The sequence below is a fragment of the Staurois parvus genome, unplaced genomic scaffold (assembly GCF_062004578.1).
Source record: "Staurois parvus isolate SC_StPar_1 unplaced genomic scaffold, SC_StPar_1.0 ptg000644l, whole genome shotgun sequence".
Classification (NCBI taxonomy): domain Eukaryota; kingdom Metazoa; phylum Chordata; class Amphibia; order Anura; family Ranidae; genus Staurois; species Staurois parvus.
This window is the reverse complement of record NW_028318440.1, coordinates 61,348-75,644: the sequence shown is the minus strand read 5'-3', so window position 1 is coordinate 75,644 and position 14,297 is coordinate 61,348. Positions and strand designations below refer to the sequence as shown.

At 50.5% G+C, this 14,297-nt stretch overlaps 1 protein-coding gene across 1 annotated transcript in view; it reads right to left on the bottom strand.

Moving 5' to 3' along the window:
- The window catches only part of LOC149448992 (centlein-like), a gene marked incomplete at its 5' end in the record, with an annotated part of 181,161 nt that overhangs the window by 134,204 nt on the left and 32,660 nt on the right, over positions 1-14,297 (bottom strand). The gene's annotated exons all lie outside the window — the stretch shown is intronic.

The window sequence follows — 14,297 nt, the reverse complement described above, 5'->3', positions numbered from 1 at the left end:
CCTATTAGGCCAGTTGACTCGATGCCCGCTGTTGATCCAGATGATCCGGTACCTGATCCAGTGCCCGCTGTCGTGCCAATTGACTCACAGCCCGCTGTCATACCTGGTGACCCGGTGCCCACTACCTTGCCAGATGACGCGGTGCCCGCTGGCAAGCCAAATGACCTGATGCCTGGTGACCCAGTGCCCGCTGTCATACCTGGTAACCCGATGCCCGCTGTCGAGCCAGACAATCCGATACCTGATGACCCGGTGCCCACTGTCGTGCCTGTTGACTCGGAGCCCACTGTCTTGCCAGACGACTCGGTGCCCGCTGTTCCGCCAGTCGACTCGGTGCCCGCAGTCTTGCCAGACGACTCGGTGCCCGCAGTCTTGCCAGACGACTCGGTGCCCGCAGTCTTGCCAGACGACTCGGTGCCCGCAGTCTTGCCAGACGACTCGGTGCCCGCAGTCTTGCCAGTTGACTCGATGCCCGCTGTTCCGCCAGACGACTCGGTGCCCGCAGTCTTGACAGACGACTCGGTGCCCGCAGTCTTGCCAGTTGACTCGATGCCCGCTGTTCCGCCAGTTGACTCGATGCCCGCCGTTCCGCCAGTTGACTCGGTGCCCGCAGTCTTGCCAGACGACTCGGTGCCCGCAGTCTTGCCAGACGACTCGGTGCCCGCAGTCTTGCCAGACGACTCGGTGCCCGCAGTCTTGCCAGACGACTCGGTGCCCGCTGTTCCGCCAGTTGACTCGATGCCCGCAGTCTTGCCAGACGACTCGGTGCCCGCAGTCTTGCCAGACGACTCGGTGCCCGCAGTCTTGCCAGTTGACTCGATGCCCGCTGTTCCGCCAGACGACTCGGTGCCCGCAGTCTTGACAGACGACTCGGTGCCCGCAGTCTTGCCAGTTGACTCGATGCCCGCTGTTCCGCCAGTTGACTCGATGCCCGCTGTTCCGCCAGTTGACTCGGTGCCCGCAGTCTTGCCAGACGACTCGGTGCCCGCAGTCTTGCCAGACGACTCGGTGCCCGCAGTCTTGCCAGACGACTCGGTGCCCGCTGTTCCGCCAGTTGACTCGATGCCCGCAGTCTTGCCAGACGACTCGGTGCCCGCAGTCTTGCCAGACGACTCGGTGCCCGCAGTCTTGCCAGACGACTCGATGCCCGCTGTTCCGCCAGACGACTCGGTGCCCGCAGTCTTGCCAGAAGACTCGGTGCCCGCAGTCCCGCCAGTTGACTCGATGCCCGCTGTTCCGCCAGTTGACTCGATGCCCGCTGTTCCGCCAGTTGACTCGGTGCCCGCAGTCTTGCCAGAGGACTCGGTGCCCGCAGTCTTGCCAGACGACTCGGTGCCCGCAGTCTTGCCAGACGACTCGGTGCCCGCAGTCTTGCCAGACGACTCGGTGCCCGCAGTCTTGCCAGACGACTCGGTGCCCGCAGTTCCACCAGTTGACTCGATGCCCGCTGTTCCGCCAGTTGACTCGGTGCCCGCAGTCTTGCCAGACGACTCGGTGCCCGCAGTCTTGCCAGACGACTCGGTGCCCGCAGTCTTGCCAGACGACTCGGTGCCCACTGTCGTGCCTGGTGACTAGGTGCCCGCCGCTTCGTCTGGGGGCCCGAGACCTGTTGCTCCGCCCGGGGGCCCGAGACCTGTCGCTCCACCTGGGGGTCCGGCGCCCGCCGCTCCGCCTGAGGGCCCGAGACCTGTTGCTCCACCTGGGGGTCCGGCGCCCGCCGCTCCGCCTGAGGGCCCGAGACCTGTCGCTCCATCTGGGGGTCCGGCGCCCGCCGCTCCGCCTGAGGGCCCGAGACCTGTCGCTCCGCCTGGGGGCCCGAGACCTGTCGCTCCACCTGGGGGTCCGGCGCCCGCCGCTCCGCCTGAGGGCCCGAGACCTGTCGCTCCACCTGGGGGTCCGGCGCCCGCCGCTCCGCCTGAGGGCCCGAGACCTGTCGCTCCACCTGGGGGTCCGGCGCCCGCCGCTCCGCCTGAGGGCCCGAGACCTGTCGCTCCACCTGGGGGTCCGGCGCCCGCCACTCCGCCTGAGAGCCCGAGACCTGTCGCTCCGCCTGGGGGCCCGAGACCTGTCGCTCCACTTGGGGGTCCGGCGCCCGCCGCTCCGCCTGGGGGCCCGAGACCTGTCGCTCCATCTGGGGGTCCGGCGCCCGCCGCTCCGCCTGAGGGCCCGAGACCTGTTGCTCTGCCTGGGGGCCCGAGACCTGTCACTCCATCTGAGGGTCCGGCGCCCGCCGCTCCGCCTGAGGGCCCGAGACCTGTCGCTCCGCCTGGGGGCCTGATGCCTGTCGCCCCTCCTGGGGGCCCGATGCCTGTCGCCCCGCCTGGGGGCCCAATGCCTGTCGCCCCGCCTGGGGGCCCGATGCCTGTCGCCCCTCCTGGGGGCCCGGCGCCCGCCGCTCTGCCTGGGGGCCTGGCGCCCACCCCGCCCGGGGACCCGATGCCGGTCGGCCCGCCCGGGGGCCCGATGCCTGTCGCCCCGCCCGGGGGCCCGGTGCCTGCCGCCCCGCCCGGGGGCCCGGTGCCTGCCGCTCCGCCCGGGGGCCCGGCGCCTGCCGCTCCGCCCGGGGGCCCGGTGCCTGCCGCTCCGCCCGGGGGCCCGGTGCCTGCCGCCCCGCCCGGGGGCCCGGTGCCTGCTGCTTCGCCTGGTAATCCGATGTGCCTCTGCCCGGACTCCAGCCCGATGTGCCTCTGCCCGGTGTGCCCTTGCCCAATGTGCCTCTGCCCGGTGTGCCCCTGCCCGGTGTGCCGCTGCCCGGAGTCCTGCCCGGTGTGCCGCTGCCCGGAGTCCTGCCCGGTGTGCCAGTCTTTGATATCCCGCCAGTTACCAGACCCGGGCGGTGGAACATTTTGCCCAGCTAGGACTGTTTGGAGCGTCCTGAGGCCGCTCCTTGAGGGGGGGGTACTGTCAGGAATGGACTAGCCAGCAATGGTGGGACTCACCTGCCTTTTGATCTGCAGTACCAGGGCTGGCCAGCGGGTGCTCCCAGCAATCAGAGACTCAACTTTGCAGCCAGCTAACACCTGGAACTGATTATGCTGGGGTATTTAAGGGATGGCCAGACTTGCAGACTCTGCCTTGGTGTTGTGTTTCTCTTGGGCCCTGTATCCTGTTCCTGCTCTCTGTTCCTGTCTGATTCTCTGCTGACCCTGCTCTGATCCCTGGCTTGTCTGACCATCCCTCTGCCTGACCCTCTGTACTACGCTGCCTGCTACCTGTTCTGATCCCTGGCTTGTGACCCTGACCATCCCTCTGCCTGACCCTCTGTACTACGCTGCTAGCTACCTGCTGAACCTGGCCTGTGACCCCGACCAATCTCCGCTTGCTCCCCCTGTACCTACCTGCCCAATTGATATTGACCCGGCCTGCCTGACGACGCTTGCTTGTATGTACTGTTATCTGTGGGTGGTTGGTTTGGTTTGTTTGCACTGTATTATGTTTAGTATTGCACTGCGTTTATGTTTGTATTGTTAGTGTTAATAAATTATATTGTTTATCACATATCTGAAGTCTGCGTTTCCCTGCGTCAGTCACACACCTCTGGTCACACCTGGGAGCCCTGACACCCTGTTTCTGTAGGGATCTCTCAAGGTTCTGCCCTTGGACCCTTAATCTTCTCCATTTACACCTCCTCCCTTGGTCACTTGATAAACTCCCATGGCTTTAAGTACCATCTCTATGCTGATGACACACAAATTATTATTATTACTATAATACAGGATTTATATAGGGCCAACAGTTTGCGCAGCACTTTACAATATAAAGGAGACAGAACAATTACAATACATTTCAGTACAGAAGGAATAGGAGGGCCCTGCTCGTGAAGCTTACAATCTAAAGGAAGGGGGAGATGATACAAAAGGTGATAGCTGCGGGGGATGATCTGGCGGAGGTGATTCAAGTACAGTTCTTAGGTGGAGGTGGGGTAAGGTGGGGTAGGCTTCCCTGAAGAAGTGAGTTTTCAAAGATCGCCTAAAGGCAGACAGGGTGGGGGCTGACAGGACATGATGTGGTAGGGAGTTCCAGAGGATGGGAGAGGCTCTGGAGAAGTCCTGGAGGCGAGCGAGGGAGGAGGTGATGAGGGAGCTAGAGAGGAGGATATCATGGGAGGAGTGGGCGATTTGGGCGGTATTTGTGGATGAGGTTAGTGATGTAGCTAGTGGCAGTGTCGTGGATGGCTTTGTAAGCTGTGGTTAGTATTTTGAATTTTATACGTTGGGTTAGTGGAAGGCAGTGGAGGGATTGGCAGAGAGGGGCAGCAGTCGCTGATCGGTTGGTAAGGTGTATGAGTCTAGCAGCAGCATTCATAATAGACTGAAGGTGGGCTAGCCTGTGTAACGATAGACCAGTGAGGAGGGAGTTGCAGTAATTGAGGCGGGATATAACCAAGGCGTGGATAAGTTGTTTTGTGGTGTCATTGGTCAGGAAGGGGTGGATTTTGGAAATGTTCCAGAAGTTGAGGCGGCAGAAGTGGGTGGATGTGGGGCCCAAAGGAGAGGTCAGAGTCTAGGATTACGCCTAGCACCCTGGCATGAGGGGAAGGACCAATGGTTGTGCTGTTGATCTTAATGGTAAAGTCGTAAGTGGGGGATCGGGGAGGAGGAAATATTACAAGCTCACTTTTTGAAATATTGAGTTTAAGGTAGTGATGTGACATCCATGCTGATATGTCGCTTAGTAGATTTGTGATATATGAGGAGATTGAGGGGGTGAGCTGGGGAGTGGAGAGATAGATCTGGGTGTCATCAGCATAGAGGTGGTATTGGAAGCCATGGGAGGTTATCAGTTGGCCCAGGGAGGAGGTATAGAGAGAGAAAAGGAGGGGTCCAAGAACAGAACCTTGGGGTACCCCAACAAAAAGAGGAAGCAGAGGAGGAGGAGTTGTATGTGACACTGAAAGTGCACTGAGAAAGGTAAGAGGAGAACCAGGAGAGAGCAGAGTTATGGAGGCCGATGGAGTGGAGTTTACTGCGGAGGAGCGGGTGTTCAACTGTGTCAAAGGCAGCGGAAAGGTCAAGGAGTATGAGTATTGAGTAATGGTCGTTGGTTTTAGAAGTTAGTAGTAATCTATATTTCTACGCTTCACCTCACCCCTTCAGTCTCTTCTCTCATTACCAACCTACTAAGTGACATATCGGTATGGATGTCACTCCACTTCCTCAAACTCAATCTTTCCAAAACTGAGCTCTTACTATTCCCTCCAGCCCATGCCCCCTCCTATGACTTCTCTATCAAGATCAATAACACAACCATCAGTCCCTCCCCTCATGCCAGGGTACTAGGTGTAATCCTAGACTACCATCTGTCCTTTCAGCCCCAAATCCAATAGCTGTCCAAATCTTGTAGACATCACCTCCGTAACATCTCCAAGATACTCCCGTTCTTAACCACGGAAACTACTAAGCAACTTAATCACTCCCTTGTTATCTCTTGCCTTGACTATTGTAACTCCCTCCTCATTGGCCAACCTAATCGCAGGCTATCCCGTCTTCAGTCTATCATGCTGCTGCCAGGCTCATCCACTTTACTATCCGTTCCGTATCTGCCACCCCTCTCTGCCAATCCCTTTACTGGCTTCCCATTGCCCAACGGATACAATTCAAAGCATTAACAATAAAATATAAAGCCGCCCCAAATTACATCACCAATCTTGTCTCCAAATATCACCCAAACTGTACTCTCTGCTCCTCGCACGACCTCCTGCTCTCTAGCTCCCTTGTCTCCTCCTCCCATGCTCGTCTCCACGACTTCTCCAGAGCCTCCCCCATCCTCTGGAACTCTCTACCCCAATTTATCAGACGATCGCCTACTCTGCTCACTTTTAGGTGATCTCTGAAAACCTATCTCTTCAGGGAAGCCTATCCTGCCCTCAGCTACCGTATTTTTCGCTCCATAAGACGCACCTGACCATAAGACGCACCTAGGTTTTAGAGGAGGAAAACAAGAAAAAAAATATTCTGAACCAATGGACTGCAGACACAGTACAGGAGATGACCAGAGACTGCAGACACAGTACAGGAGATGACCAGAGACTGCGGACACAGTACAGGAGATGACCAGAGACTGCGGACACAGTACAGGAGATGACCAGAGACTGCGGACACAGTACAGGAGATGACCAGAGACTGCAGACACAGTACAGGAGATGACCAGAGACTGCGGACACAGTACAGGGGATGACCAGAGGCTGCGGACACAGTAAACAAACACTTTACTCCTGCGCTAGGAAAGGATTCAGTAGACCCAATAGGAATGTTCTGGAATTTTCTGGAATATGCACTGCTTGCTGCCCTCAACAGACCGGGGTGGTCCGAATACACTGGATACAAATGGAGAAACAGAAAAAGGGCGCACTGACCTAGTGCATTATCGTTTAAAATAATTTATTAAAGAAACAAAAATAGGTATCATACTCACAATGGACATAATAACACAGGCATGTCAACCTAAACAAGGTGTATGATCCAAACAACATCTGAGTCCATACGATGGAACCCTGGATGACCAACTGGCTAACGCGTTTCGAGGACACAACCTCTTCCTCAGAGGTTGTGTCCTCGAAACGCGTTAGCCAGTTGGTCATCCAGGGTTCCATCGTATGGACTCAGATGTTGTTTGGATCATACACCTTGTTCAGTTTGATATGCCTGTGTTATGTCCATTGTGAGTATGATACCTATTTTTGTTTCTTTAATAAATTATTTTAAACGATAATGCACTAGGTCGGTGCGCCCTTTTTCTGTTTCTCCATTTGTATCCTGCGGACACAGTACAGGGGATGACCAGAGACTGCGGACAGTACAGGAGATGACCAGAGACTACGAACATAGTACAGGAGATGACCAGAGACTGCGGACAGTGCAGGAGATGACCAGAGACTGCGGACAGTGCAGGAGATGACCAGAGACTGCGGACAGTACAGGAGATGACCAGAGACTGCGGACATAGTACAGGAGATGACCAGAGACTGCGGACATAGTACAGGAGATGACCAGAGACTGAGGACATAGTACAGCAGATGACCAGAGACTGCGGACAGTACAGGGGATGACCAAGAGACTACGGACAGTACAGGGGATGACCAGAGACTGCGGACAGTACAGGGGATGACCAAGAGACTGCGGACAATACAGGGGATGACCAAGAGACTGTAGACAGTACAGGGGATGACCAAGAGACTGTAGACAGTACAGGGGATGACCAAGAGACTGCAGACAGTACAGGGGATGAACAAGAGACTGCAGACAGTACAGGGGATGACCAAGAGACTGCAGACAGAACAGGGGATGACCAAGAGACTGCATACAGTACAGGGGATGACCAGAGACTGCAGACAGTACAGGGGATGACCAGAGACTGCAGACAGTACAGGGGATGACCAGAGACTGCAGACAGTACAGGGGATGACCAAGAGACTGCGGACAGTACAGGAGATGACCAGAGACTGCGGACATAGTACAGGAGATGACCAGAGACTGCGGACATAGTACAGGAGATGACCAGAGACTGAGGACATAGTACAGCAGATGACCAGAGACTGCGGACAGTACAGGGGATGACCAAGAGACTACGGACAGTACAGGGGATGACCAAGAGACTGTAGACAGTACAGGGGATGACCAAGAGACTGTAGACAGTACAGGGGATGACCAAGAGACTGCAGACAGTACAGGGGATGAACAAGAGACTGCAGACAGTACAGGGGATGACCAAGAGACTGCAGACAGAACAGGGGATGACCAAGAGACTGCATACAGTACAGGGGATGACCAGAGACTGCAGACAGTACAGGGGATGACCAGAGACTGCAGACAGTACAGGGGATGACCAGAGACTGCAGACAGTACAGGGGATGACCAAGAGACTGCAGACAGTACAGGGGATGACCAAGAGACTGCAGACAGTACAGGGGATGACCAGAGATTGCAGACAGTACAGGGGATGACCAAGAGACTGCGGACAGTACAGGAGATGACCAGAGACTGCGGACAGTACAGGAGATGACCAGAGACTGCGAACATAGTACAGGAGATGACCAGGGACTGCAGACAGTGCAGGAGATGACCAAGAGACTGCAGACAGTACAGGGGATGACCAGAGACTGCAGACAGTACAGGGGATGACCAGAGACTGCAGACAGTACAGGGGATGACCAAGAGACTGTGGACCTTTGGGGAGGGAGGGGTAGCGGGTACCTGAATTTGACAGGTACCCGCTCCCACTTCCGTGGAGTTGTTCTCCCTTTAGTGTGAGCACCCGGCTGACAGCCAGGTGGCCATTGCGCATGAGTGAGAAGCGCTGCGCTTTGTGATTGGTCCGGAGTCTTCTGGGACCTGTCATGTGTCCCAGAAGACGCCATACCATTCACAAAGCGCAGCGCTTCTCGCGCATGCGCAGTTGGCACCCAGCTGTCACAGCCAGGTGCCCACACTAAAGATGCCGGCGCTGGAAGACTGTACAGTGCTGGACCGAGGAACAGGTAAGTTTCTGCTGCATTGAAGAAACGAGTGGCCGGCCCAGTATTCTGACATGGTGACGGCGGCAGAAATACCGGACCGGCTGCTCCATATTCGCTCCATAAGACGCACTGACATTTTCCCCCCTTTTTTTGGGGGAAAAAATTGCGTCTTATGGAGCAAAAAATACGGTAATAATGGAATTTTCTACTCCTCCCATCAGTCCATCCCCCACAGTTACTAACGTTTGTATTACTAGCCCCTCCCTCTTAGATTGTAAGCTCCAAGGAGCAGGGCCCTCCTAACCCTCTTGTATTGAACTGTATTGTTGCTGTATTGTCTCCCGTTATATTGTAAAGCACTGAGCAAACTGTTGGCGCTATATAAATCCTGTATAATAATAATAATAATTTATCAAAATTCATGAACAAAATAAATGTAAAAGCACAGAAAAAAAAGTTTATATTTGAATGGTACAGCAAAATGAATAAAAATAAAATAATAAAACAATGTGTAAATGCAGACTGGAAACATTGTTAGCTGATTAAAATCTGCATAGTACTCAATGTCTGAACTCCTGCAACACAGAAAAGGACCCAGCTGTCACTGACAGTCAGTTCAAAGAATTTTGCCTGGCAGTATAGAAAGCACATACAAGGTATGCCCCAGGTAAATAACAAATGGTACAGACAGGAATAGACCCCAGGAGGCCACCAAAAATCACCCCAATGGGGATCTGTCACTGTTGGAACTAAAGGTGTTAATTAATAATTAGTGAAAATTCTTCTTGTTCAATATGTTTTTAGGTTGTTACAGAGTAATAGATACAAATTGACAGTAAACTGAGGATTAAAAGGATGACTCAAGATTTAACAGGAAGAATAGAAGCAGTAGAAAGGTATCACTGAGCAGATTCGGTTTTTGGTTTTGGTTATAGAATAAGTGATTTCCAGGCTTTTGCAAATGTATGCTTGGTGGCTGTCAGGACATGAAGGAGAAGATTAAAGCTATTTTTGGAAGGGCAGGAGGTTTAAGATTTAGTAAGGAGTAGTGGATCAAAAGAGGGTTCAAGGAATCTAATAGCTCAGAGATCAGTTGGAGTACTTATAGCCAAAATAGGTACAATATAGGGCATGTCCATCATGTATGGAGAAAAATTCCCACTTAGGCACACCCCTAAATCAGAGCAGTTTAATCTAGGCACCTAATGTACAATTTTTGAGGACACTAAGTAACAGTGTGTTGGAATTATAATTAGTTTCAACTGCCAAAAGATTTCAGAAATAAGATTTGGTGGTTTACCATATCTGGGACCATTCTTGTACATCCAAGTCTAGACCTAGGTCTCAGTTCCAGGTCTGCGTATTGGTAGGAATCTGATGAGATGAAAGCGAAAAGAGTATGAAGCAGAGTATATAGATCATTCCTGGTGCAAGAGGGTCAGAGTCACATTTACACTCAAAAGAAAAGTGTAATCTGTCTTTGGTAAGAAAGTGTCTAACTTTAGTCAGATTTCTTAGTTTCCAATGTTTAAAGGACAGAGGAGAGTGGAATATGCAGAGGAAGGCAGGGTTGTGAGTAAGACACATTAGGGCTTACTGGGAGATTGCAGGTTCACCGAATATTTAACAACATCCCATGTTTGAAATGTAAATTTAGTTATAGGGTTTGAGAGGTCATGTTTGTCGGTAGCGTTAAGCCAAAAGAGGTTATGTATCTCAAGGGGATCGCAGTCAGTTGCCTCAATTGCTACCCATAATGGGGTCTAGTATGTAGTATTGTATTTAGGAATTTGAGTGATTTGGGCAGCATAGAAATATTTTAAAAGGTATAGTAAAGTAGGACCTCCAGAGTATGTGTTAAGCTCAAAGGCATTTCTATTAAGTATGGATATAGTGTTATGCTATAGGAAGGTAACAATGCAGATTTGGAGCATTCTTAGGGTATGAGTAGGGATAGAAACAGGTAGGACCAGGGAATAGTATAGAATTTTGGGAAGAAACATCATTTTGATGGCAGCAATTCTGCCGAGCCAGGATATAAGATGTTTATCCCATTTATGTAGAAGTGATGTCAGCCTCCTTATAAGCAAGGGATAGTCAGCAAAGTATAAACTATCATAGTTAGTGGGTAGATGGATCCCTAAGTAAGGGAGGGACAGGTGGTGCCACCGAAAATTGAAGTTCAGTCTTGTAGCTAGAATTCATGCTAAAATGTTAATATCTACATTTAAAAGGGAAACTGGTTGGACCAAGAGGTATGATCAGTAGAAGGCTTCACTATAATGGAGATGGTTGTGGAGAGGGTGTCTCATCCCAATCTACATTCTTTCAGAATGATACTGAAAGCAGTAGGTAGGAGGGGAGAGCAAAGGTCCATAAACGTATTATAATAAGTGGCAGAAAAGCAGTCAGGTCCAGGTTTTTTATTAGGTTTATGCTGCTTGATGACCTGTAGAATTTCCTCAAATGAAATGGGGAGGTCTGGAGAGGTTCTATCACTAAGGAAAAGGGAGAGGAGCAAGCTGTTAGAGCAGGGCTTGAAATTTCCACTCGCCTGCTCGCCAATGGCGAGAGGAAATTATGGTGGGGACAAGTGTGTCCCCCAGGGCCGTCTTGCTGAGCAGGTTCGGAGCTCAGGCCGGATCTGTCATTGGCACTGGGAGCCGTCAGACTGCTCAATAGCTGAGCGCAGTGAAAGCAAAGGAAGGAGTGTGTGCTGTGCTCTCTGCCTCCCCCTAGGGTGCAGTACCTGGATCTGTGAGTGAACAACGAAGTACTGCAACTTTTTATTGGGGTGTGTGTGTACATGTGTGTGTGTGTTTGTGTGTATGCATGTACAATTGTACAAGTGTCTGTGTGTATGTACATGTATGTGTGTGTGTACATGTGTCTGTGTGTATGTACATGTGTCTGTGTGTGTGCATGTACATGTGTCTGTGTGTGTGTGCGCATGTACATGTGTCTGTGTGTGTATGTACATACATGTGTCTGTCTGTGTGTGTATGTACATGTGTCTGTGTGTATGTACGTGTCCGTGCGTGTGTATTTCTGTGTATGTACATGTATCTGTGTGTATGCGCGTCTGTATGTGCCTGTGTGTGTATACATGTGTCTGTATGTGTGTGTGTACATGTGTCTCTGTTCATGTGTGTACATGTTTCTGTGTGTGTATGTATGTACGTACATGTCTGTGTGTGTGTACAGGTGTCTCTGTGTGTGTTTGTTGGTGGCAAGTAACTCTAATGCCTGGCTAGTAGCTCAGGACTTGAAATTTTAAGCCCTGTGTTAGAGAACAGATGATCAACTAATTCTGTAGGGAATGTGTCCATAGCTGAGTAAAGTTTGGAGAGTTTTAGAATTTTGACAAGACAAGAAGTTACTGATCTTCAGGTTAAAGGGCTTATATTGAGTCTGAGGGCTAATTGAGCATCTTGGTTCATTCCTTTAGTGTAATAGGTATGTTTGGTTCTATGGATTGGCTCTGTATTCAAGTTTGTCAGGAGGGTGCGGAGTTGGGAGGCAAGCTTACTCCATAGCATGATTTGTCACTGTGGGATGCGTTTGAAAGGTCAGGATGTGTTGTTGAAAGGCTGCTTTAAGTTTGCGATGAAAGAGTTGTTTAGCTTTTTTAGTCTGAGTAGCACGTTGCAATGGCCTGTGATGGTGGGCTTATGTGCGTCCCATACTGTGGTTGGGGATAATGGAGAAAGCAACTGATGGGTCAAACAGGAGGGATTCATTGAGTGACCGAGAGTGTTTTGAGGATATTCTCAAGAGTAAGGATAGGTGAAATATGACTACATTATGATCTGTCCAAGAAACATGGTGGATCTCAGAATGTCTGACGAGAAGAATGGAGACTTGAGAAATAAAAATGTGGTCATTCCTACCAAAGAAATTGTATGGTTGCGAATGGAATGTATATTCACGTCTAGTAGGATTGAACTCTTGCCATATACCGGTACCTACAAATCGATATTGATTGAGGAGGGACTGAAACTTAGAAGCTGTGGTAAGGTGTTGCTGTGGTTTTATCTAGGTTGGGTGCAGGGTAAGATCAGAATCTCCACAGATGATGAGCGTTCCCTTCAAGTGCTGATCTATTACCCATAGTAAGTGGAAGAAGAAAGGGATCTATGTATGTTAGGGGCATAGTAACACACTACAGAATATAAATTCTGCAGCATGATATCAAATTTCTATAGCAGCTGCTGCTGGAATTGAACCTGTAAGTTGTCACCTTAAGAGGGAAGGGGGTTAAAGTCCTCTGTGTGTTTGGAAGTTGGGAGATGCAGGACAAGCTTCTGGAGGAGTTGTCATTGAAACCTGTGACAAACACGGGTCAGACCACTGCCCTTTTCACCAACTTGTGAAAATGACTGGTCAACCTCACACGATCCTGTCACTGATTTGCAACAATGACACTCTCAGCCTCATCCTACACAAAGACTTTCCAACCTGCAGAACCACAATCTACTTGCCAACAGGCAACCATGAAGTAGGAAACTTTCCCAATGTAAGCAATAGCAAGTATGATTTTAGAATACCCATCTGTAACACACACTGTCACCACAGACAGGTATATTCAGAAATTTACACTACAGTAGCACTCTTCAAGAGAAATGGATTCTTTGAGTTTGCATTAGTGCATTAAAGATAGTTTTAACACTTTTCAAACCAGAGCTTAATAACAAAAAAGTCAAAATGGTGCAAATAAAATATTTACAAAACAAAAAGGTATGACAAAGAAACTAAGAGACAACAATGCAACAGAGATAAAAAAGGAGTTGAGGGTGAGAATACCTAACAATGTCCAGGTTCAGCAGAGTCTAATCAATCAAGCAAGATGGTACATTGGCTCTCATACAAACTGACAGGTGTTCCTTGGTTTGATGTTACACAAGAGCTGTCAAATGTGGTTGCAGTCAACTTTTCTTTGACATCCAGGGGATGCTGACCATCTGACCAATTAGGCGGGTGAGGAGTGGCCATGGGATGTCACTGTGTTTGTTACTGTATCCCAAATACAGTTTTATATAAGTATTAATATCTTTGAATACCTACAGGTTATAGTCTGCTAACTTGCATATTACTGTCCAGCATTGAATCACCATAAAGAATGAATATAGATATGACAGGTCTCGGATGCCCAGTTCTCCTAGAAGAGGAATTGAGCCGGTTGTGCTCTCAGTACTCCTACGGTAACGATGTTTGGACTCAAAACGCCACAAATTAACTGAGGGTGGTAAATTTGTCCTTATTCTGGCTGTACTGTGGTTATTTCAGAAGTTATAAAATACACTGGGAATATGGATTCTACCAAGGGAGAGAAACAGCAGTGTGTATTGCTAATTCAACTAAGGTATTTATGACTGTTATATGACTGATGTGTCTGGGACCAGACCAAGAATGTGTTAAAACTCTAGTTACTCAAGCAAAGAAGTCAGACATTTTAATTAGGGTTTCCAGACTGAAGTGTGCAATGGCTAATAGGCATGAGAGGGTCTGCATCTGTCCTCTCGAGGATCTGATAAGGAGGTTCTGGCATCAGCTAACAGTTTGTGTATTGTATGAACTGAAGGAGGAGGGAGGGGGAAGGCCACTTATGACAAAATGGCTGCAACACAAACAGTACTTAGAGGGGAGTTTGACCACCACATCTTGGATAATCTGATCACCGCATGTTGGATAGACTTTAGCTTCTGTTTAGTGTTGACCACTGCTGCAGTACTGGTGAAGCCAGTACTGGGAGCTGTCAGGATCGCTGGAGTGGGTTGTGTATGCTATATTATAAAGGTGCCTGTGTGCAGGAGGCATAAAGAGGCTTCAAAGCACGTCCACC